This window comes from Amia ocellicauda, chromosome 12 (genome assembly GCF_036373705.1).
Source record: "Amia ocellicauda isolate fAmiCal2 chromosome 12, fAmiCal2.hap1, whole genome shotgun sequence".
Classification (NCBI taxonomy): domain Eukaryota; kingdom Metazoa; phylum Chordata; class Actinopteri; order Amiiformes; family Amiidae; genus Amia; species Amia ocellicauda.
In genome coordinates, this window is record NC_089861.1 from 37,628,783 (window position 1) to 37,653,431 (window position 24,649).

The 24,649-nt window shown below is 42.3% G+C and overlaps 1 non-coding gene across 1 annotated transcript; it reads right to left on the reverse strand.

Annotated features, from left to right (window-relative positions):
• Positions 1–21,681: 21,681 nt before the first annotated feature.
• Positions 21,682–21,755, reverse strand: trnai-aau (transfer RNA isoleucine (anticodon AAU)). Its single transcript has one exon. It is a non-coding gene; the product is annotated as a tRNA-Ile (tRNA).
• Positions 21,756–24,649: the final 2,894 nt, after the last annotated feature.

Consider the following 24,649-nt stretch of genomic DNA (forward strand, 5'->3'; position numbering starts at 1 on the left):
TATAGCCCAATTCAGAAATCGTTTAAAGTGGTAATGTTTTCTCTGAATAACTAGTTGTGTGCAAGTTTCTATCAGCTACTTTCAGAGAACAAAAGTAGTGAGGGAGTTCAAGGGTGACGATCTCGAGTCATTGTACATTTTCCCTGCATGCTTTGAAGACATGCGATACTTATACTACACAATACTTCAGGTCCAAGTTCAGAATCGGACAGCCGTCTTTAGACTCTTTAATAAAGGCAACAATTCCACTGTATCCCCAGATGGGGGAGCTACAATGCTAACCTAAATTAATCAGTGGGCTGTAAGTCTGGGTGTCAAATAAGCACCTGGGTCACAACAGGAGCGTAGCCATGGGTGGGCCTGGGTGGGCCTGGGTGGGCCATGGCCCACCTACTTACCTCTCAGGTCCACCCAATCAGAGAGTGTAAAATTTCTCCCGCTAGTTAAAAAAACATTATAAATGTGTTTCGGCAAATCACAGGCTTTATTCCAAAGCTTGTGGGCTGGTTCTTTTCAAGTCTAATGGTTACATTTTGGCTAAGTTATGCACAAGCAGGTTATAACTGGCTGTGGTAAATGTTTTTTTACGTAGTGCATCACACCATCACAACTGAACAAATGTAGTTGTGAACGGAGTTCCTACAAATGGTGAAACAAAATTATTTCTTGAATTATTTCAAAAGACGAGAAGAGAACTATCAGAACAGCACATTACACAACCTGATAAATCACCAACTGCATCGGAAGAAACCAATATAAGCACTGCTTTGCATCCACAGGCCAGTGTTGAATTCAGTAAGGAAACATTTAACTGTCCCTCGGATTTATAAGGAATAGATGAGTCACTTACATGGCCAGAATTGCAGGCATTTGCATTAATTTGTGTTAAATCCTGAAGTTTTTCATAACAGCGGTGGTATGAGAATTATCGCTGGATGGAATACAGCATAGCCAGAAATGCAATTATCTGTAGATATGCAGGCATTTGTTCTGATTCCCACACTGAAGAAACATTCACTAAAAATGGTTTTAAAGATTGGAAGCATTTGAATCAGAGCCGTTCAAAACATGAAGCAAGCAATTGGTACTGTCCATCCGAAGGTTACAGACAAAGCCACACAGAAACATTTTTAATCGGTTAAATCGGGATTCCAGGAAGGCTTATTTGAGAGGAATTGAGATTAAAGCTATGACTGACATTCTGATGTACTGCACAAAGCAGTGAATTCCAATCAGGGGTCTCAGAGAAGCTCTAAATAAAGGACATTTCTCTGAGCTATTTAAAGTAAACATGATAGTGAAATACAAACCTGTCTTGAAGAACTCCGCAAAAATGCAACACTATGAGCCCTGATACTCCAAAAGAGCTACTGCTTTACCATCACACACACCTCATCACGGGGTACATTTCATGACCAGCATCAGTTCAGTATAGACCAGTGTCTCTATGGTTACCTTGTCCCAGTACAGACCAGTGTGTCTCTATGGCTATTATTATTATTATTATTATTATTATTATTATTATTATTATTATTATTATTATTATTATTATTATTTATTGGCAGATGCCCTTATCCAGGGCGACTTATAACATAAGTGCTATACAAATTGCAAGAATACAGTTAAGTACAAGGCATCAAATATTACAAATACAAATTTACATTGTACAAAGCAATTCAAACTATAATACATTTTACAACTTCCAATTTACACAGGTAAGTACAGTAAGTGAGGTCATACATCCAGGAACGTAAAAGCTAAGTGCTGTCAAGATGAAAGGTCACAGTCAAGGGTTACGGGAAAGGGAGCAAGGGGGAAATCAATCAATAATACAAGTATTAGTAACTCAAGAAGCATGATAAAATGCTGTGAAGTGCTATCTTCCAGGGAATAAAAGGACTAATACGTAATATTACTAATGGTTACCTATGTAGAAGCCCCAGTATAGAACAGTGTGCCTCCATGGTTACCTATGTAGTAGCCCCAGTATAGAGCAGTGTGTCTCTATGGTTACCTGTATGTATGTAGTACAGGGGTAGATCTTAACTATTTTTCCCACTAGCCAACAGGACTAGTGGCTCTCAAGTTGCATTAGCCCGCCAATTTGGATCCAGTCCTGATTTTAAATTATTGTCAGGAAAAGAAAATTGTTGAAAATATTGTCAATTTGTATTATTTAAAACTGTAACAAACTTTGTTATTTCTTATTTAATTTGCACTCACTGTCACTCAATGTTTTGTCAATTTGCTGCATCATTCAGGCTTCTAAATGTGCTGTATTTGAACAATACCACTTAAAACACATGAAATACAGAGTACTCAAATTCCAGCTGCTATTTGGCCTGAACTGTAATACTTATAATAAAGAAGTCACACGCATTGAGTGACATTGCCTTCAAGAATCAAAACATTTCATAAACATGGAACCATCGATCTTCATCGATTTTTACCAATCATTGTTTCATTATCAATTCACATCTGATTCATATACTCCTGAGCATTCTGAGGCACAACGTGAAAAGTAAATTTTAAAATCAAAAGTCTGAGAGTAGAACATCAACTGGACTAGAATCTGAGCCCTCATTAAAACAACAATCCATTCAACAATAGACTAGTCATAGGCAGGACCATACTGGACTAGACCCAAAGAGAAACAGTTCCCACTGACTAGTGACTGACTAATGCAAGCCAGCTTGACTACTGTATAATTAACAGACTTCTCACTACGCTTGACACAACATTTGGCACAATGTGACAATTATAAGTCTAACTCTATAATACAGTCAATCTAATAGACCAGAGACACACTGGTCTATACTGGGGCCTCTACATAGGTAACCATAGAGACACACTGTTCTACTACAGGGGTCGATCTTAACGCGAGCCCGCTTGCCAGTAGCTAGTGCAGATCGCTGCGGGCCAGTACAGATTCTCTAGAACTAGTCCGTGTGGCTAGTGCATATTATCTTACGTTTTACAGCTGTTACGATTTAAATCTACAGATTTTTCCTCGGTGCGCTATTCGGTGCGCTATTCGGTTCACTAGTTTCGCGCATGCGAGCAACTGACAATGTGCCAGCGGTTGCGTTCGGTTTGTGTCCTCCAGCCTTACTCCGGTAGTATTTTATATAGAAATGTACTGGAAACGTATAGAGTGATATTGTGCAGTTAGGGATGGGCCATTTGGTATTGGGGGGGGGTACTGGATTAAACTGAAGAAACCTTGTACATAAATCCTTTAACACAGTTGCATACACCATAAATAAGCAACACCGTATTTAAGTCAATATATAAGCAAACATATATGATATAGATAGTGATATTATGGAGCTAGGGATGGGCCATTTGGTTTGTTGGGCGCTCACTATGGGTCGACCCTGGAGAGCTGTGATGCAGGTGAGCGTTTCTCTCTCCTTATTTCCCTTTCTTCCTTTTCACTCTCGTCCTTTCTTGTGTTTGGTTTCAGCGCAGGGCACACACCCTGATTTCCAGTAACCATTCTGAACCGTTTTATTTTATTTCTCCAGGTATGGTGAGGACAATGACGCATTTCAAGTGGAGAGTTTCCCCAGCAGCGGCGATGATGACAATAACTAAGGAAGTGACGAGTGCCACAGAGAAGGTGACGTCAGACTACCACTCGGGCTCCACCTCGGTCTAAGACAGCAGCACCTGGGATGCCCAGCACGCCCCCCCCGCCACCCCCCCCCCACACACACACACACACACACACACACACACAGTGTACCGGTACTGAGCCAGCACTGTCCCCAGTCCCCTGGATCCAGCGATAATATAGAGAGCACAGAATTAAAGCGAGAAAAGTAAATTCGGATAATTGTGAAAGTCTACAGAAGCCCCCGCACTGCGACTGTCTGTTTACTCTGATGGTGCTCAATTCATGTTGCCGTTCTAGACAAGCGGCCTGTGTCATTAATGCTGGCTGAACACGGCTGATCGTGGCACAGAGCGCCAGCAATTGTGAAAAGGCACATTAAATGGTTATGGTTCCTTTCATCACTTAGCTGGCTTGCTCTGTGTGATAAATGTCTGAGCTTTTATCGAGATCATGTATTCTACAATTTATGACAGTTGAGCAATAACATATAAACTGTTTTGCAGGCGCCTGATTTTGTGTGCCAGCCTGTTCCAGCTTGGCAGCAGCTACCCAGGAATAAGTGTGTTCTGTACTTAGCATAGAGCTTAGCCAAACATAGTGCATTGTTTCTCTGACAGCAGATGGTGAAAGTTATCTAATATGTAAACATTGGTACAGGATTAAGTTAGTAACTCAAAGGTGTTGCCCTTTGGGTCAGATTGCAACACAAGTGGAGGAGACGCACTAAATTGCAGCCTAGTATATAATTTCCTGGGGGATTGTACGCACCTGCGGCTTAAACCAATCAATTAGCAACAAACAAATGATCCGGAGGTCCGATATAGAGCAGAGGAACAGCTTTCCAAAGCCCAGTGGGTCATAGGGAACATGTTGCCTTTGTGATTGAAAGATGCTTCTTAAATAATGCTCAATTTGCTCTGCTTGTGCAACCAATGCATATATTGTTAGAAAGTGAAATTGATAAGCGGGATACTCATTTTGCTGCCCTTATCCTTGTAGAATTTGTAATTCGTGTTCAGATCCTTTATGGAGAAAAAAATATGACATTCAATGTGCATCAATTTACTCCTCTGGCCTCAAATGTCAATAATTGGGGAGCCCTGTGAGCACATTCTGCTTCTTATTTTGAAAATGGAAATGGAAAGCTTGTTAAGCTGTTGAGGTGCACCACTACACAGTTAATATGTTTATGCTGTCAAAGACTCTCCATTTAGCAATCTACACATTACTGAGAGGGTATCGAATTTCTGTAGCAAATTAACTGAACCACCAGTTTTTTTTTAAAAAAGAAAATTAATATAATCGTCTTGAATGTACTGTACTCCTTGGTTAAGTACATTTGAAGAAAGTACTAAGAGCAACAGGTGACCAAGTCTTGGATGGATATCATATGTATAATTACGAAATATGTATTATCAATAAACAAATGGTTCTTTCATTAGAATATAAAAACGTGACTCTTCAGAGCACCGGTCGGGCTGCAGCCTCGCAGTCCTACACTGCAGTCTGCCTGTAACTTCCAGCATAACCTGACCCCGATCGTAGATCCATGCCTGGGGGCATCGAATAAATCACATAATCCTGAAATTAAATCTTATACAAACAAAATGAATAGTTATCCTATTAAAACAGTAATTTTTCATTGGCTTGGAGAGACCTGGTTAAGACCAGACGACACTATTCCATTAGTAGAAGCCTCCCCTATTGACTTCTCTTAATGCCAGAAGGCCCGTACAACAGGCCGTGGGGGGGGCCTAGCCACCATCTACCGCACAGACCTGCGCCTATCTACTAAGCCATTTGACAGCTTCACATCTTTTGAAATTCACCAGGTTTAGGCTTAATCCACCTTCAGCTTATAGCTGTTTATAGGCCATCAGGCCCCTATTCCTTTATTATGACCGAATTTAGCGATCTCTTATCTGACTTAGCCATACACCATGGTAAACTCATTATTTTGGGGGACTTTAACATACATATTGACATTAAAGACGACCCCCTCAGTGTTAGTTTCTTGTCCCTATTGGAGTCTGTAGGCTTCACTCAGCATGTGTCAGGACCCACACATCATCACAATCACACACTGGATCTAGTTATTACCCATGGGGTACAGATTCACAACTTAATAATATCACCCCAGAACCAGATGATTTCTGACCACTGCCTAATTACATTTGAGCTGCCTGGAGTAGAATCAGACACACAGGAGAGGAACATAGAAACTTGCTGCCTAAATCCTACTGCTATTCATAAGTGTACTACTCTGTTGTCAAATGCTAGCTTTATCAAAACAGGATCTGTAGATGAATTATTAAATAATTTCAACAATACACTAAGCACTGCTTTAGATACAGTAGCTCCATTAAGGACACGACAGATTAAAGCAACAAACCACTCACCATGGTTTAACGAACACACTCGCTCACTTTAAACAGGATGCCGTAGATATGAACGTAAATGGAGAGCAACAAAACTTCCATATGGTCTTCCATATGGCATTATAAAAAGATACAAGCAAGCCCTGTCCTCTGCTAGGTCTGCCTACTACTCTAATTGAATAGAGACGCATAAGAATAACCCGCGTTTTCTTTTTAATACAATATCGACACTTACTAATCAGCATTTAAAGCCTTCAGAGGTTATCCCCCCCAATATTACCTGCAATGACTTCATGGATCATTTCAATAGCAAAGTTAACGGCATTAGAAAACAGACAGAAGTGGAAACACACACAAATACTATAGCCGATGTCTGCAGTCCTTCACAGCCCCTGCCTACCTTGGACTCATTGAATGCAGTAAATCACCAGGAATTGGTCTCCTTAATTACTAAAATGAATACTACAACCTGCGCACTAGACCCTATATCCACTAAACTGCTAAAACAATCTCTGCCATTCATTATTCACATAATACACAATATTATTAATTAATGATTAGTTTTTAGTTTTTCTCTCCTCCGTGCCTAAATGGTTTATTTATTTAAATGTTCACTTTTTTATTTTAGATCATGTAAACTGTTTACAGGTCTATATTTATTTTACTTTATTGTATTTATGTATTATTTTATTTTGCTGTACATTTGTTGTGTTTACCACTCTGTAAAGCGCTCTGTGGCTACCCTGTGATTATTGATTGAATAAACTAAACCAAAAGAAGTCCAATGACACTGGTGCTTTAGTATAGGATGGCACAATTGGTGAAGTCAGCATATGTTTGCTTCGAACGTGTCCAGTGCAGAGAGTTTCTTTTACAGACTTTACTATATTTTCTGGATTGTCTGTTACATAACCAAGCTATACATATGGCTTGTTTTTGTTTTCCCTTGCCTTGCCTTATACCATTTCCTAATATTTTGGTTAGGTACTGTGTTATTTTATGAGGGGTAAAAAATACATTACATTTCCTATTAAAAGTAAGATAAGACAGAGTTGAGAAAATAAAGTAAAATTAAATGTAATTTGTATATTTTGTTTAATTGTGAATGTATTGTATACAAATTACAGATTGTTTTGTTGAATTTTGTAACTTTCGGTGACAATCATGTTACACAGTTAATTTGTTTTATTTAAACTATTTGAATTCTTCTGATTAAAATATAAAAATGTAATTCTAGTAGTCCCACAGTTGGTTAGTACAATTCCTAACAGAAACTACATCATTAAATCAAATCCGGAATAAGGTTCTTTAAAAGCACCAATCAGGGGTAGGAAATAAGAACGTTTCCAAGGCATTGAATATCCCCTGGAACACAGTAAAGGCCATTATTAAGAAATGGAGATAAAATGTCAAGACTGTGAATCTGCCTAGATCAGGTCATCCTCAAAAACTGAGTATCTGGGCGAGAAGGGCACTAGTCACAGAGGCCACCAAGAGTTACAGTCTTCCACGGCTGAGCTGGGAGACAGAGTGCAGACTGCAGCAATAGCCTGGGTGCTTCACAAAAGTGGCCTTCATGGGAGAGTGGCAAAACTAAAGCCATTGTTGAAACAAACTCACATCAAATCTCGGCTAGATGAGTCTGATAAGACCAAAATAGAGATGTTTGGCCTCAACGCCAAGCACTATGTTTAGCGCAAGCCTAACACTGCACATCATCCTGAGAACACCATCCCTACCGTGAAGCATGGTGCTGGCAGCATCATGCTATGGGGATGCTCTGCATCAGGACAAATAGAGGGCAAAATGGATGCAGCAAAGTACAGAGAAACCCTGGAAGAAAACCTGCTGGAGTCTGCAAGAGACCTGGGACTTGGGAGAAGATTCACCTTCCAGCAGGACAATGACCCCAAACATACAGTCAAAGCCACACTGGAGTGACTTAAAAACAAAAAGGTGAATGTCCTGGAGTGGCCCAGTCAAAGCCAGGGCCTCAATCCAATTGAGAATATGTGGAAAGATTTGAACATTGCTGTTCACCAAAGGTCCCCATCCAACTTGATGGAGCTTGAGCAATTTTACAAACAATGGGCAAACATTGCTGTTTCCAGATGTGCAAAGCTGGTAGAGACTTATCCACATAGACTCATGGCTGTAATTGCTGCCAAAGGCGCCTCTACCAAATATTGACTGAAGTGGGTGATTACTTATGCATTCAATTATTTTCTGTTTTGTATTTGTAATTCATTTAGAACAATTTGCAGTTTTCACTTTGACATTATGGACATTTTCTGTGTTGATCAGTGGCAAAAACTACAAAAACTGATTTCCTGTTGTAACACAAGGAAATGTGGAAAAGTCCAAGGGGAGTGAATACTTTTGAGAGCCACTGTATACAGTGTATATATATGTGTGTGTGTGTTTGTGTGAATATATATATATATATATATATATATATATATATATATATATATATATATATATATATATATATATATATATATATATATACACACACACACACACACACGTTAAATATAAAAACATTAGCACTAGTCAGCAACTTATAACCTAATTTTATTTTTCTATTTGCAGGGTTCACACATATATATATATATATACACTCACCTAAAGGATTATTAGGAACACCATACTAATACTGTGTTTGACCCCCTTTCGCCTTCAGAACTGCCTTAATTCTAGGTGGCATTGATTCAACAAGGTGCTGAAAGCATTCTTTAGAAATGTTGGCCCATATTGATAGGATAGCATCTTGCAGTTGATGGAGATTTGTGGGATGCACATCCAGGGCACGAAGTTCCCATTCCACCACATCCCAAAGATGCTCTATTGGGTTGAGATCTGGTGACTGTGGGGGCCAGTTTAGTACAGTGAACTCATTGTCATGTTCAAGAAACCAATTTGAAATGATTCGACCTTTGTGACATGGTGCATTATCCTGCTGGAAGTAGCCATTAGAGGATGGGTACATGGTGGTCATAAAGGGATGGACATGGTCAGAAACAATGCTCAGGTAGGCCGTGGCATTTAAACGATGCCCAATTGGCACTAAGGGGCCTAAAGTGTGCCAAGAAAACATCCCCCACACCATTACACCACCACCACCAGCCTGCACAGTGGTAACAAGGCATGATGGATCCATGTTCTCATTCTGTTTACGCCAAATTCTGACTCTACCATCTGAATGTCTCAACAGGAATCGAGACTCATCAGACCAGGCAACATTTTTCCAGTCTTCAACTGTCCAATTTTGGTGAGCTTGTGCAAATTGTAGCCTCTTTTTCCTATTTGTAGTGGAGATGAGTGGTACCCGGTGGGGTCTTCTGCTGTTGTAGCCCATCCGCCTCAAGGTTGTACGTGTTGTGGCTTCACAAATGCTTTGCTGCATACCTCGGTTGTAACAAGTGGTTATTTCAGTCAAAGTTGCTCTTCTATCAGCTTGAATCAGTCGGCCCATTCTCCTCTGACCTCTAGCATCAACAAGGCATTTTCACCCACAGGACTGCCGCATACTGGATATTTTTCCCTTTTCACACCATTCTTTGTAAACCCTAGAAATGGTTGTGGGTGAAAATCCCAGTAACTGAGCAGATTGTGAAATTCTCATACTGGCCCGTCTGGCACCAACAACCATGCCACGCTCAAAATTGCTTAAATCACCTTTCTTTCCCATTCAGACATTCAGTTTGTAGTTCAGGAGATTGTCTTGACCAGGACCACACCCCTAAATGCATTGAAGCAACTGCCATGTGATTGGTTGATTAGATAATTGCTTTAATGAGAAATTGAACAGGTGTTCCTAATAATCCTTTAGGTGAGCTCCTTCTCTGTCAGAGGGCAGCCTGAGACATGTCTTGGAATCCAGCATGACTTCACTATTGACAAATAGTACACAGATTAAAAAAAAAAAGTTTCTACCTACTTTAGTCAGCTAATGTGTCACCTCACCCTTTTCTAGAAAATAAAATGATATTTGTTACATCAGTAATACTTGCATATCATATGAAAGAGGGAGACTGGGACACAGATTAATCTGATTAGACATTAGTATTAAACTGGGACCTCTGACAGGGGTAAAACTAGAAGAAAACCAGGAAAGTGTCCCACCCCTATCAAGTCCCACCTGTGTTCACAGCTCCCAACTCATCTAACTGTCTGTGACAGGATTTGGATGAAGGAAGCTGCTCTGCATACCTGTCCTCCCCGAGGTAACTGTATTTAAACTGCATTTTAGGTAACTTTTGTTTAATCATGCTGACAATGGATTTTATGTATTTTTTGCTTTGTTTGTATCCATCTTTAAACTACTGTTATATTATCATTTGTAACGTACAATAGTTTTAAAAGTCATCTGTCTAATTGCCACTTGGTGAACGGGTAGTTGGGGTTTCTTATTTGAATGGTTTCTTTTTTGGAGTTGAGTTGTTACAATGATCACGATTTGTTTTCACATTTAGTGTTTGGTTTGTAGTGTGGTTTATTTGTTTATTTTACTTCACTAACCCCAGTTCGCCTGTGGCATTTAAGATGAATAATTATTGAATCGTTTATTGCATATCCTGCTTTATTCTTGGATTTCCAATGACACCGACACGTTCAAAAGAACCGTAACGTCGGAGCTCATCAATACTACAGTCTTTAATCATTTAGCACCGGGGCCCGTTTAATACCGGGTTGGTACACAGCCCTTCTCATGGCCAGTGAAGCAGTGTTTTTTTTTTTTTCTTATCTAGTGAAGTGAATGTGCTAACGTTACTTAAAGCTGACGTTACTTGACGTTTTATTTGCGAGTCTACCAGCTCCTCACTTTTGCCATGTTCAGCTTCGCCTATCATACCTGGTGTTCATGCTTTGCAAGAAATGTGGCCATTGCCTCTCTGCTTCTTTCGATTCCTTTTCCTCTCTGTCCCCTGATTTTTGCCTTTGGTGAGGCATTTTGACTCGCTAGTCAGTTTCCGCTTTGCTGAGCTGCAAAATGCACATCAGTGTGTTCCGCACATCTGACTGGCCAAGTGTTTCGACCGCACCATTTTCACAATAACAGCGGGGGAGTGGGGTATCAGATGTCCCACTGCGTGAGGCTTCCTCTAGTTCAACTGCGTGTTGAGCTTTCTTTTCATACTTTCCCTACCATGGACGATACTCTCAAAAAGTGGATACAAAATATTTGGTGTGAGCAGTTCAGCATAACCCCTCATACTAGCGTCTGCAGTCGCCACTTTCAAGAGGAAGATTTGAGTGAGCCTAAACTCCAGCCTAAACGGTCCCGAATTAATAAATTGGACAGTTTACTGTACAACCATGATAATAAGAAATCAATTCTGTACAACATGAAAAACAGGACAAAAATCATTTCACTGATGAACAGGGGTGATTTCTAGGATTTTGAAAATGGGGCGGGGGCCATAAGGAGGCCATGATTATTACAGAGAGGTCTGCTAGGGGGGTCTGGGGGCATGCTTTTAAAATTGGTTTTAAAACCTCAGTTTGTAAGTCAAGATTGAAGCAAATTACAAGGATAAGCTGGGCTATTCATAACAATCCAGCATTAATGTACCACCATATTTGCTACCATTTGCTAGTGACAAATGTATTTTAAAATGAACACAATAGACAACGGTGATGCCTTCTTGCCATGAACACAAGACAATACAGACAACTTTTCCACCCACCTCACCCCCAAAAGTGCTTCAATATGGACACATTCCTTGAGCATGTGTTCAGTGCAAGAGGGAATGGTATTAGTGAACAAAATAGGGTCCCCTTAATATGCAAAAATAAAGAAAATGCCTGACTGGAGAGAATGGGTACATAACTCCCCCCAACATCACTAGAATGCATCTTTAACACTGTATGTTAAGAAGTACCTTTTACAACAAAGTGTTATGACCTCAAACAAGTATTTACATGCAAAACAAAATCTATGTATTAATGTCTGAACAATAAGTTATGAGTGTAACATTCAATCCCTGGACCCTTATGTAACATTATATACTGTGCAAATATATACAAATAGGTCAAATAAAAAACAGCACTTATTTGTTCAATACATGGCAAAAAGGTGCTAAAATGCTTTACCAAGAAAAGAACACAAAAACTTGTGAGCTAAAACATATTTTTTTAACAATCAATAACAAACAATAAATAACATTAACGATTAGTATTATTTTTACTAAAAAGAATATCATATTTGTTTTAGTTAATATGATTACTGTATATAAAAAGTATTTACTTTGAAAAACCACACTATTAAATGAAAATACATTTTAACACTATAACAAGGTAATATAGTACAAATATAACTGAAGAAACAGTAACAGCTAAACACTCAAAGATAGAGGAGGAGCAACCTCCTCTGCCTCTGTGGACCTCCTCTACCATCCTCTGATGTATGGTAACCCTAAACTAGCTATCACCATTCATCAAATTGTCAGTGTCATAGCAGAAAAAAAATCCAGCACAGCAAGAGTATTTCCATGGTCAACTTACTGCGCACTGTCTGGTCCTGAGACTGACCTGCAGTGCACATTGGAGAGCAGAGCGCAGCAGCAGGTGTGTTTGATCCAGAACTCTCTCACCTCTATGCACCAGCCTCCTCTGGTATGTAGGTAGGTAGCAGTGGCCACACTGAACACAGGGCCCGATCTGTAATCAATGTATACCAGTGATGGCACCAGTGACTTTTCTAGTCTTAAACCCCCCCCAACAAGAATTGGGTCTGAGTTCATGGTCATTGTGCTTGTACATTAGTGTATGCGTACAGTTACAATGTTACAGTATCCTTGTATGTGCTCGCTTTGCTTTGTGGAATGATGTTCTTTGCTTTATTGTTGTGTGTTTCAGATGATCATTTTATCATTTTCAGAGTTAGCATAACTAAAGATTCAGCAATAGTTTGGTGTTAATATGTGTGTAGTGTTATCGCTTTTCAATATAGTGTGCCCAGTGTGCATAATGAGAAACATGTTCAGCTCATCTGCTCTGATGTTACGGATATCAAAAATGTCAACCCTCCACAGACACACACACACAGAGACACAGACACAGACGCACTGATAGGGACAAATTTTACTCCCTCAATAAACAGGCGGACAAGGAATAATCAGGACCTGATTTAACTGAAATAATACCAAAAAAGTTTATTGAGCTACAACGAAGCGCTCCGGAGATGGTCACTGGGCAAGACACATCTAAAGTTTTTCTAAAGAACTTGCTATCATACACAAGAGGACTCCCTTTGGTTTCTGGGCAACTAGATGATGGTAATGAGGTACCTCAAACTTTAACACACACGTCTCCTGTGTCTTACATTATGTTCTTTCTATGTCCTTGGATGAAAATGTTTTTCTAAAAATCACCTGCACAGAACTACTGTACCTGTCCTCTCCGGAGCCATACACAAAGCTTAAATTCATATATGGGTTACACAATCTTGCTGCAACAATGGTGGGAATATAATATATTTGGCACTCAGACAGGGCACTGTCACACATCACACACAGAGACACACACACACAAGCACAGACACACACAGACAGCCACAGATAGACAGACAGACACACAGACAGTGTGCTTGACAAATACTTCCCCTCACAGTCAAGTCAACATGAGCCGCATTATCTAAAAGAAGAACCCATCATTTCCTTTTGTGTCAATATCAGCGAGACAGGGATTAAAAAACACATCTGAAAATGCTACTTGTACAAGCACGCTGAGATGCCCCGTCATCAGTAGGCGTGCAGAAGAGCATCATCACAAGTTGTTCATGTGGCTCTGTGGTGCAATGTATAGTGTGTTGGACTTCTAGTGAAAAGGACAGTGGTCATTCAAAGGCTGTGGATTTGAGTCCCTCCAGGGTCTGTACGTATTCCCTTAAACTTAGTGCTTGCTAGTCTGCCTCATGACAGCCAGAGTTATCTTGCAGTCAAGTGCCTCGCTGAGACCTTCACTTCTTACTTTTCTGGAATGCTGACTTTGTCCCAGATCCTTGCCTGACTATCAAGACCTCATACGCTGCTTCTTTTCCTAGCCACTGTCACTGCACCAGTCCCCCTCCGTGTCAGTTGCATCTCTGGGAACAGCTGGATCAGGTGGCCTTGTACTTAAGGCCATGGACTACTAAGCCGTTGTGTTTTGCACACGTGGCTTTCTATCCCACCTTCGTCGTGGGCATTCCTTGTTTGACATTTCTTGACGAGTGACGCCGTGTACGTCCAATGGACATTTCCAAGATTCGCAAGACAGAGCTACTTGTGCATTATTGCCCGCTTAACCTGGCTGCCTCTCGAGTGAGCAAAGCATGGAAAGTGGCTGCAACAGAAATCAAGACGGTGGAATCGGACAGAGTAAACACCACGCTCGTCGGGAGGGATGGGCCTGCAACATCTTGCCTAACCCTGCTGGCACGGGCTGGAAAGCATACCCATTGCACTTGCTTGCAAGCTAAAGACTCAAGTCAACATGAGCCGCTTTTACCAAATAGAAGAACCCATCATTTCCATCCGTCTCAATATCAGCGAGACAGGGATTTAAAAAACACAGCTGTAAATGCTACTTGTCAAATCACGCTGAGACGCCCGGTCATCTGCAGGCATGCAGAAAAGAATCTTCGTCGTACAGTTTTGTGGTTCTGTGTCACAATGGATAGTGTGCTGGACTTCTAGTGACACACACACACACACACACACACACACACACACACACACACACAGACACTACAATTCAATATTCAATGTGCAAACAAGTTTAGCCAGAAGAAACAGAACTCTTTCAATCAATAAATCATAATTACACATTACAAATCGATTCAGAATATGCATAATACAATGTAAAAGCCAGACACAGGAAAGGATTCCGTTGGTGTCCGGGCTTTATTGTGGTTCACAGGGTAAACGGGACAAAATACAAGGGGTAAAAACAACCAAAACGAAACGTCCACACAAAACAGGGTGCTCCGGGCAGTCAGGGTTGGGAGTGTCAGTCCTCCTTCTCAGCGGGTTAGCTGCCTCCGTCTGGGAAGGAGAGGGATTAAATAGAGAAGGCACAGCTGCCACTGACGTCACAATCGCCTCGGTGCTCATTGCCCGCAACTGTGAGTCCACAGCCTGTTAGCGAGGGAGCGACAACACAGCTGTGGCACATGAGCACCTCATCAGCAGACGTCAGCAGCAGCCGTGCCGTGACAGACAGCGGCCTGTCACATACAATTGTATATTTCCTGCGTTCCGTTCCTGCACTCTCTCATTCACCCATTCTAGCTGAGGCAGCCAGTGAGCCCACACACGTGCTATCCCTTCCTCTTCCTCTCACTTCACTGCTATATCAGCGATGACATCATAGAAATCTCTCACCTGACAGCAATGACATTACAGAGCACATACATTATGTCTCTCGCCACACTGTCAGTGTTGACTTTCTCGCTCAGTATGCCAGCTCTCCCGGAAACACTGCAATACGTGGATGAGTTTGTACCATTTTTGGATGCTCTACCCTGCTGGGGCGGAGCTGTGATCCAGCTGAAAAGCAGGTCAGGCATGTGGGCACCTGGGCAGCGAAAGATGTATTCGTAATGAAGAGAAACCCAGGTCCAACCCTCCGGTCCAGCCACAGACAGCCACAGAAGTAGTATAGATGGCGGCATCACTTATTTTGACAGCTGGAAGTCCCGTCCTCCCTATGTACCTTTGAACCGGAACTCCTCTCTCCTTCCCAGCACCCACCTTGGGTTACCATTTGACCCTCCCGTGTCTGCCATCTTGGATGATATCGGCTATTTTGGATGTCAGCCATCTTGGCTGATATCGGCCATTTGTAAGGTCATCTGGTAAGATGGTAGCCATTTTGTTAGGGTGACATCCTTCATGGTGAGTGTCCAAGTGCACCTCACCCTGCTGGTGTGGAGATGTAATGTTTAATAGCGTAAACTGTGTTTTTAAGGTTATATTGTTTTATGATACTGTGTTGGAAAATTAAGAAATAAGAAAATAAGTTTTATATATTTTAGGTTATAATGTTTTATGATACTGTTTAAGTAAATAAAAAGAATAAGAAAAGTTATATATATATTAGGTTATATTGTTTTATGAAACTGTTTTGGTAAATTAAAAAATAAGAAACATTTTAAATATATATATATATATATATTTATATATATATATATTTAAGGTTATATAGAGAATAAGAAAATAAAAGTTTTAAATACATATGTATATAAGGTTATATTGTTTTATGATACTGTTTTAGTAAATAAAAAGAATAAGAAATGTTATATATATATATACACACTCACCTAAAGGATTATTAGGAACACCATACTAATACTGTGTTTGACCCCCTTTCGCCGTCAGAACTGCCTTAATTCTACGTGGCATTGATTCAACAAGGTGCTGAAAGCATTCTTTAGAAATGTTGGCCCATATTGATAGGATAGCATCTTGCAGTTGATGGAGATTTGTGGGATGCACATCCAGGGCACGAAGCTCCCGTTCCACCACATCCCAAAGATGCTCGGGTTGAGATCTGGTGACTGTGGGTGCCAGTTTAGTACAGTGAACTCATTGTCATGTTCAAGAAACCAATTTGAAATTATTCGACCTTTGTGACATGGTGCATTATCCTGCTGGATGTAGCCATCAGAGGATGGGTACATGGTGGTCATAAAGGGATGGACATGGTCAGAAACAATGCTCAGGTAGGCCGTGGCATTTAAACGATGCCCAATTGGCACTAAGGGGCCTAAAGTGTGCCAGGAAAACATCCCCCACACCATTACACCACCACCACCAGCCTGCACAGAGGTAACAAGGCATAATGGATCCATGTTCTCATTCTGTTAACGCCAAATTCTGACTCTACCATCTGAATGTCTCAACAGAAATCGAGACTCATCAGACCAGGCAACATTTTTCCAGTCTTCAACTGTCCAATTTTGGTGAGCTTGTGAAAATTGTAGCCTCTTTTTCCTATTTGTAGTGGAGATGAGTGGTACCCGGTGGGGTCTTCTGCTGTTGTAGCCCATCCGCCTCAAGGTTGTACGTGTTGTGGCTTCACAAATGCTTTGCTGCATACCTCGGTTGTAACGAGTGGTTATTTCAGTCAAAGTTGCTCTTCTATCAGCTTGAATCAGTCGGCCCATTCTCCTCTGACCTCTAGCATCAACAAGGCATTTTCGGCCACAGGACTGCCGCATACTGGATGTTTTTCCCTTTTCACACCATTCTTTGTAAACCCTAGAAATGGTTGTGCGTGAAAATCCCAGTAACTGAGCAGATTGTGAAATACTCAGACCGGCCCGTCTTGCACCAAGAACCATGCCACGCTCAAAATTGCTTAAATCACCTTTCTTTCCCATTCAGACATTCAGTTTGGAGTTCAGGAGATTGTCTTGACCAGGACCACACCCCTAAATGCATTGAAGCAACTGCCATGTGATTGGTTGGTTAGATAATTGCATTAATGAGAAATTGAACAGGTGTTCCTAATAATCCTTTAGGTGAGTGTAAATATATATATATATATATATATATATATCTGTATTTAAAACTTGTATTCTCTTTATATTTACTTAAACAGTATCATAAAACAATATAACATAAAATATATTAAACTTTTATTTTCTTATTTTTTAATTTACCAACACAGTATCATAAAACAATATAACCTTAAAAACACAGTTTATGCTATTAAACATTACACCAGCAGGGTGAGGTGCCCTTGGACACTCACCATGATGGATGTCACCCTAACAAAATGGCTACCATCTTACCAGATGACCTATGACCTTACAAATGGCCGATTTCAGCCAAGATGGCTGACAAGGGAGGGTCAAATGGTAACCCAGGGGGGTGCTGGGAAGGAGAGATGAGTTCCAGTTCAAAGGTACATGGGGAGGGCGGGACTTCCGGCTGTCAAAATAAGTGATGCTGCCATCTATACTACTCACAGACACAGTTAGCCACAGCCACGGCTTCTTCCAATTCTCGTCAGTGTTCCAGATTCGATGTTTTTTTTCTTCAGTGACGTTGTAAACACGCACGTGGGGAGCACATCAAAACCCAGTTTTGTGATTCAGTTACAGAAACAACTGACACAGCGGAGCAGTAGGGGTTGTAGCATTTTTTGGTCCAAGGTCTGGACCACAGCGACTGAGTGGTCCGGACCTCGGCACTGTGGTCCACGGAGTGGTCCCGATCACGTAACGCAAATTGGGATGGGTTTTTGTTTAGTTTTTTTGGACACACCATATAAAACCCATTTACTGTCAAATATATTATCGACATATCCAAACTACAAACATAATGATCATAAATGTACAATATTAATAGTATAATTCTCATTTGTAACATAGCCGATAGCTGATTTCTTTTTTAATCTTATCTATCAGACAATTTGTAGGAAGCTGTGCTAACGTTACTCTGAAAAATGCGCTTACATTGAGCAACTTTGTCATTCTGAATGAAATTATTCAAGTTATCAATTTTTCCTCATCATGACTGAAGAGAAAAGATAGCTTATTTAGAATCTTATCTTTAATTTAATGTCAGCCTATTTACATGTCCTCTGTTTGCGCTCTGCCAAGAAATGTTTTATCAACTTTTTTGGTTAAACCATATCTTCCTTATTTTATCACTGTGAGATCTAGCAACATTAAAAACAAAAGCATAGGTTGTTTTGTTTATGTATGGTTAACATTGTAATAGTTGGTATTTTAAAGAGAGATTATAAGAGATGTATTAACGTATTGATCATCTGATGCCCTTTGTCTTTTCTTGAAGGATAATGTCATTATGAAGAAGATAAAACTTTTTTTTTTTAAACACCTCCCCCCACCAGGATTAGGGTCGCCTCCGCACTGTTTCTACAGAAACAAAAAAACAAGTGTCAATCTCTGCAGGAATCTACTCCGGCTCCCCCTTCTGGTGATGAAGAGGAACCCGAGTCCAAGATGCTTCCAACCAGCCCTCAGGCTCCCTTCGGCTGTAGGTCACGCTCCAGGGGGCCGGGGGAGTTAAGAGGAAGTCACTGGACGGGGACGACAAATGCCTCCAGTGACAGACGGACGCACACAGAGAGAGAAAGAGACAGAGAGAGAGAGTTGCACTTCCTCCTGCAATGCAATAAATATGCCCAAAATAAGGGACACATTCCTTAACAAAATAATGAATGCCACCCTACCTTTGACAAAACTGAGAAAAAATAAAAATGGTCAGTCCTCCTGGAGGAGGGACACACAGCCTCCCTGGCTGCCGAATATGTCACCGCCTGCCACAGCCTGAGGGGCAAAGTGACACATGAGCACCAGCTGTAAATAAAATGTAAATACTCATTTGTAACTCACATGTCATTGTATTTCTAAAAAGGAATCTGTAAACACTAAACCTATTTTCTTTAGTTCTATGTATTAAAGATCATTTATAGTTTATTACATTTTGTTTTTCTGTGCTTTTATACATCTTATTGTGATTTTGGCAGGACGCTGTCTGTCACGGCATGGCTGCTGCTGACGCACACTAATTAGGTGCTCATGTGTTGCAGCCGTGTTGTCCGCTGCTTCGCAGACAGCTTGTGAGCTCACGGCTGCAGGCAATGAGCACTGAGGCGACTGTGACGTCATTGGCAGGTGTGCTTCATCTATTTAATCCCTCTCCTTCCCCGAGGGAGACAGCTAACCATTGAGAAGGAGGACTGGTGATCCTACCTCTGACTGCCCGGAGCACCCTGTTTGTGTGGATGTTTTGTGTGCTGGTTTTGCCTTGTTTTCCCCTTTTTGTGTTTTTTTCTGTTGGACTATTGTGAACCCGAATAAAGCTCGGACACCGCCGGAACCCGAGACTCTCTCCGTTTATTGTGTCCGGCATTTACATTTGGTGGCCAATGTGGGGAAGCTTTGTGACATACTTACCCTGAACTCTGTACCCGGAAGGACAGCTATGGAGGCGTCTCCAGTGGAACAGTTGTTGGCCCCAGTGGTGAAGCTGCAGGCTCAAAAACAACAAACTCTCGAGACGCTTGTCCAGCAACTTCAAGTACCAGCTCCTGCACCTAACCCTGCTGTGGCCGCAGCAAACCCGGCTTGGGCAGGTCTGTAGATTCCATAGATGGGACCGGAGGATGACCCAGAGGCTTTCTTCATCATCTTTGAACGTACTGCCCGGTGTTGCGGCTGCTCTGAATTTCTGTCCAATATTAAAGATCCTAGGCTCTCATTGTCTGATTTGGCTGGGGCACAATTGGGACATGTCTCTGGGGACCGATCACCATTAGTGACTGCAGGTGATGAGCGGGGCAGGGACAGCCTTCCCTCTGACTCCAGTCGTGTAGCAGCCAACAGTACCCTGTTGGACCCAGGGGAAAGAACGAGTTCTGGGACTCACCTCCTCTCTCCTTCTTCCACTGGAAGGCCCGACACTGGATTCCGCCTTCAACCGGGTTTCCGATTTCGCTATGGACCAGACACAGGATGATGCCCTAGGACGTATATATAAGACCAGGTCAGAGTTGTTGATGGTTGCATAGTGAATACACAGAGGGCACTTTGTGTTTCTCTCCAAACCAGCAGCCAAACCGGTCATGCTGGATGATGTTGCAGGCAGAATAACGTTCACCACGGTGCCTCCAGGCTCTTTCACGAATACCAATCGAGCTGCACGGTGCTGGGCTGTGAACACAGGTCCCACTAGAGGATGACGGGCCCTCATGCCACCCTCATAGAGTCTGTTTCTGACAGTTTGGTCAGAAACATGCACACCAGTAGACCGCTGGAGGACATTTTGGAGGGCTCAGGCAATGCTCCTCCTGTTCCTCCTCGCACAAAGAAGCAGATACTGGTCCTTCTGGTTCTTCTGATAGCACGTATGGATGTGACATCCTGGAGGAGCTGGACTTCCTATTCTACCTGAATGGGCTGCAGGGAGCGCCTCATAATACCAGTAGTGACAAGGACACTAGCAAAAGGCAAAACTAGAGAAGAATCAGTCAGGAAGAATAAGGAGAGAGCAATCGTCTGTGGCCACCACCTGCAAAACCATTCCCTTTTTGGGGTTGTCTTGCTGTTGCCTCTCTCCGGTGCACCTGCTGTCACTTTCATTTGCACCAAAAAAGGAGACAGTGATTCACAACCACTTAGGCTTCCTAAGTGTACAGATTGATATGCCTGAAGTGTACTTGACTTGGTGTTATGCTGTGATGATTACGTGTTCCCTTATTTTCTTGAGAGGTGTATTATAGAAGATAGCCTTGAGAATGCGGCTACAGAATTGCGGGATTCCGTGACTTTCAACACTTATGCAACCGAGTCGAGGTGACCAACAGCTCAATGTCTGGTTGGCACCATGGCTTAGATGTGCCATTCATGAAACTTGCGTTGATTCTTGAAGCCACTGGCAATGCTGCCCTCTCCAAGTCTGTGTAATAAGGAATTGGCAGGAGCCCACGAGTTGAAACTATCAGAGGACAGAATGCAAATGAAGTGTTCTGAGAAAAGCAAAGCGGCGAAAGGACATTTTCCCGTGTGCATGTAGATGGCCGACTTTGACACGGCTTGATGAAGTCTTGTGGATCCTACCACTGCTTAAGTGCACTACTACGCTTGCCTTCAGGGAGTTTCATGTCAAACTTTCAAAAAACAGGACTCGTACTAGACGGATGAGCACCTTGGATCGGTCTTGGCCGATGTGGGGATCGAACCCAAGACCTTGGCGTTATTAGCATCATGCTCTAACCAACTGAGCTAACCAGCCATCAAAAGGAGTCTCTCTGCCAGGCATTTGCTCATGTTTATGTAATTCGGTTGCAGAATGCATTACACACAAGTGTGAAAAGAACACTTTTGCAATTCCTAGCATTGGTGATGCTATAAATCAATCTTTCAGAAGTGGGATTTGAACCCACGCCTCCATCAGGAGACCAGAAAACCCTTCTACACTCTTCAAGGGAACAACACCTTAAGTCTGGCAAATTAGACCACTCGGCCATTCTGAGAGGATGTATACATCCACCGCGAGATTATATACTGATCAAGAAAACTGCGGGAACACTTAAATCACACATCGGATCTCCATGATCGAAGTCTAGGAAACCTCAAGATCTTCACCGTACATTGCATAATTCGTAACTCTCCCACCTCCATGCTTTTTTGACTGTACTGGGAGACACAGCAAACTTTCTTCAGATGGCACGTATGGATGTGCCATACTGGAGGAGCTGGACTACCTGTGCAACCTGAATGGGCTGCAGGGAGCACCTCATAATTCCAGTAGTGACAAGGACACTAGCAAAAGGCAAAACTAGAGAAGCATAAGTCAGGAAGGATAAGGAGAGAGCTATCGTCTGTGGTCACCACCTGCAAAACCATTCCCTTTTTGGGGTTGTCTTGCTGTTGCCTCTCTCCGGTGCACCTGCTGTCACTTTCATTTGCACCAAAACAAGAGACAGTGATTCACAACCGCTTAGGCTTCCTAACTGTACAGATTGATATGCCTGAAGTGTAACTGACTTGGTGTTATGCTGTGATGATTACGTGTTCCCTTATTTTTTTGAGAGGTGTATTATAGAAGATAGCCTTGAGAATGCGGCCACAGAATTGCGGGAATCCGTGACTTTCAACACTTATGCAACCGAGTCGAGGTGACCAACAGCTTAATGTCAGAAAATAAAAGAACACTTTTGCAATTCCTAGCATTGGTGATGCTATAAATCAGTCTGTCAGAAGTGGGATTTGAACCCACGCCTCCATCAGGAGACCAGAAAACCCTTCTACACTCTTCAAGGGAACAACACCTTAAGTCTGGCAAATTAGACCACTCGGCCATTCTGAGAGGATGTATACATCCACCGGGAGATTATATACTGATCAAGAAAACTGCGGGAACACTTAAATCACACATCGGATCTCCATGATCGAAGTCTAGGAAACCTCAAGATCTTCACCGTACATTGCATAATTCGTAACTCTCCCACCTCCATGCTTTTTTGACTGTACTGGGAGACACAGCAAACTTTCTTCAGATGGCACGTATGGATGTGCCATACTGGAGGAGCTGGACTACCTGTGCAACCTGAATGGGCTGCAGGGAGCACCTCATAATTCCAGTAGTGACAAGGACACTAGCAAAAGGCAAAACTAGAGAAGCATAAGTCAGGAAGGATAAGGAGAGAGCTATCGTCTGTGGTCACCACCTGCAAAACCATTCCCTTTTTGGGGTTGTCTTGCTGTTGCCTCTCTCCGGTGCACCTGCTGTCACTTTCATTTGCACCAAAACAAGAGACAGTGATTCACAACCGCTTAGGCTTCCTAACTGTACAGATTGATATGCCTGAAGTGTAACTGACTTGGTGTTATGCTGTGATGATTACGTGTTCCCTTATTTTTTTGAGAGGTGTATTATAGAAGATAGCCTTGAGAATGCGGCCACAGAATTGCGGGAATCCGTGACTTTCAACACTTATGCAACCGAGTCGAGGTGACCAACAGCTTAATGTCAGAAAATAAAAGAACACTTTTGCAATTCCTAGCATTGGTGATGCTATAAATCAGTCTGTCAGAAGTGGGATTTGAACCCACGCCTCCATCAGGAGACCAGAAAACTCTTCTACACTCTTCGAGGGAACAACTGCATTAACATCCTTGCACTCTCTCATTAATCCAATCTTGCCCAGTCAGCGAGAGAAGCCATGTACATGCTTTGCCTTCCTCTCTCTCTCCCTTCACTGCCAGTTCAGCGATGACATCTCAGAACTCTCTCACAGCTGACTTCTATGACATCACAGAGTGCATCAATTCCGTGGCTTCCCGTCTGTCGCCACACTGTCGGGTTTGACTTTCTCACTCACTATGCCAAGCTTTCTCGGAAACACTGCAATACGTGGATGAGTTTGTACCACTTTTGGAGGTTTTGCCCACCTGGGGCGAGGCTGTGATCCAGCTGAAAAGCAATTCGGGCATGTGGGCAGGGAAAGATGTATTTGTGATGAAGAGAAACCCAGGTCGATGATGTTTCCAACCAGCCCCATCGGTCCAGCCACAGACACACACACAGACAGCCACAAGCACAGACTGCCACAGACACACAGACAGCCACAGATAGACAGACAAACACACAGACAGTGTGCCTGACAAAAACTTCCCCTCACAGTCAAGTCAACATGAGTCGTATTATCTAAGAGAAGAACCCATCATTTCCTTTCGTCTCTATATCAGAGACAGCGATTAAAAAAACACATCTGTAAATGCTACTTGTACAAGCACGCTGAGATGCCCCATCATCAGTAGGCATGCAAAAGAGTATGGTGACCAATGTCTTGTGTGGCTCTGTGGCGCAATGGATAGCGCGTTGGACTTTTAGTGAAAAGGGCAGTGGTCATTCAAAGGTTGTGGGATTGAGTACCACCGGAGTCAGTGCTCACTTCATGACCCGGAGGCTTTTCTTACCATCTTCAAGCGCACTGCCCGGTGTTGCGACTGGCCGGAGTCGGAGTGGGCGGTACGCCTGGCTCCCCTGCCACCCGAGTGCTTCGTCCCGAGGATGCCCTAGACTACAAAAGACTGAGGGACAGTGTCCTGGACCGGGTCGGTCTGACGTCGGACGGCCAGCGCCGAAAGCTCAGAAGCCTCCGGTTCGAACCTGGCTCCCGG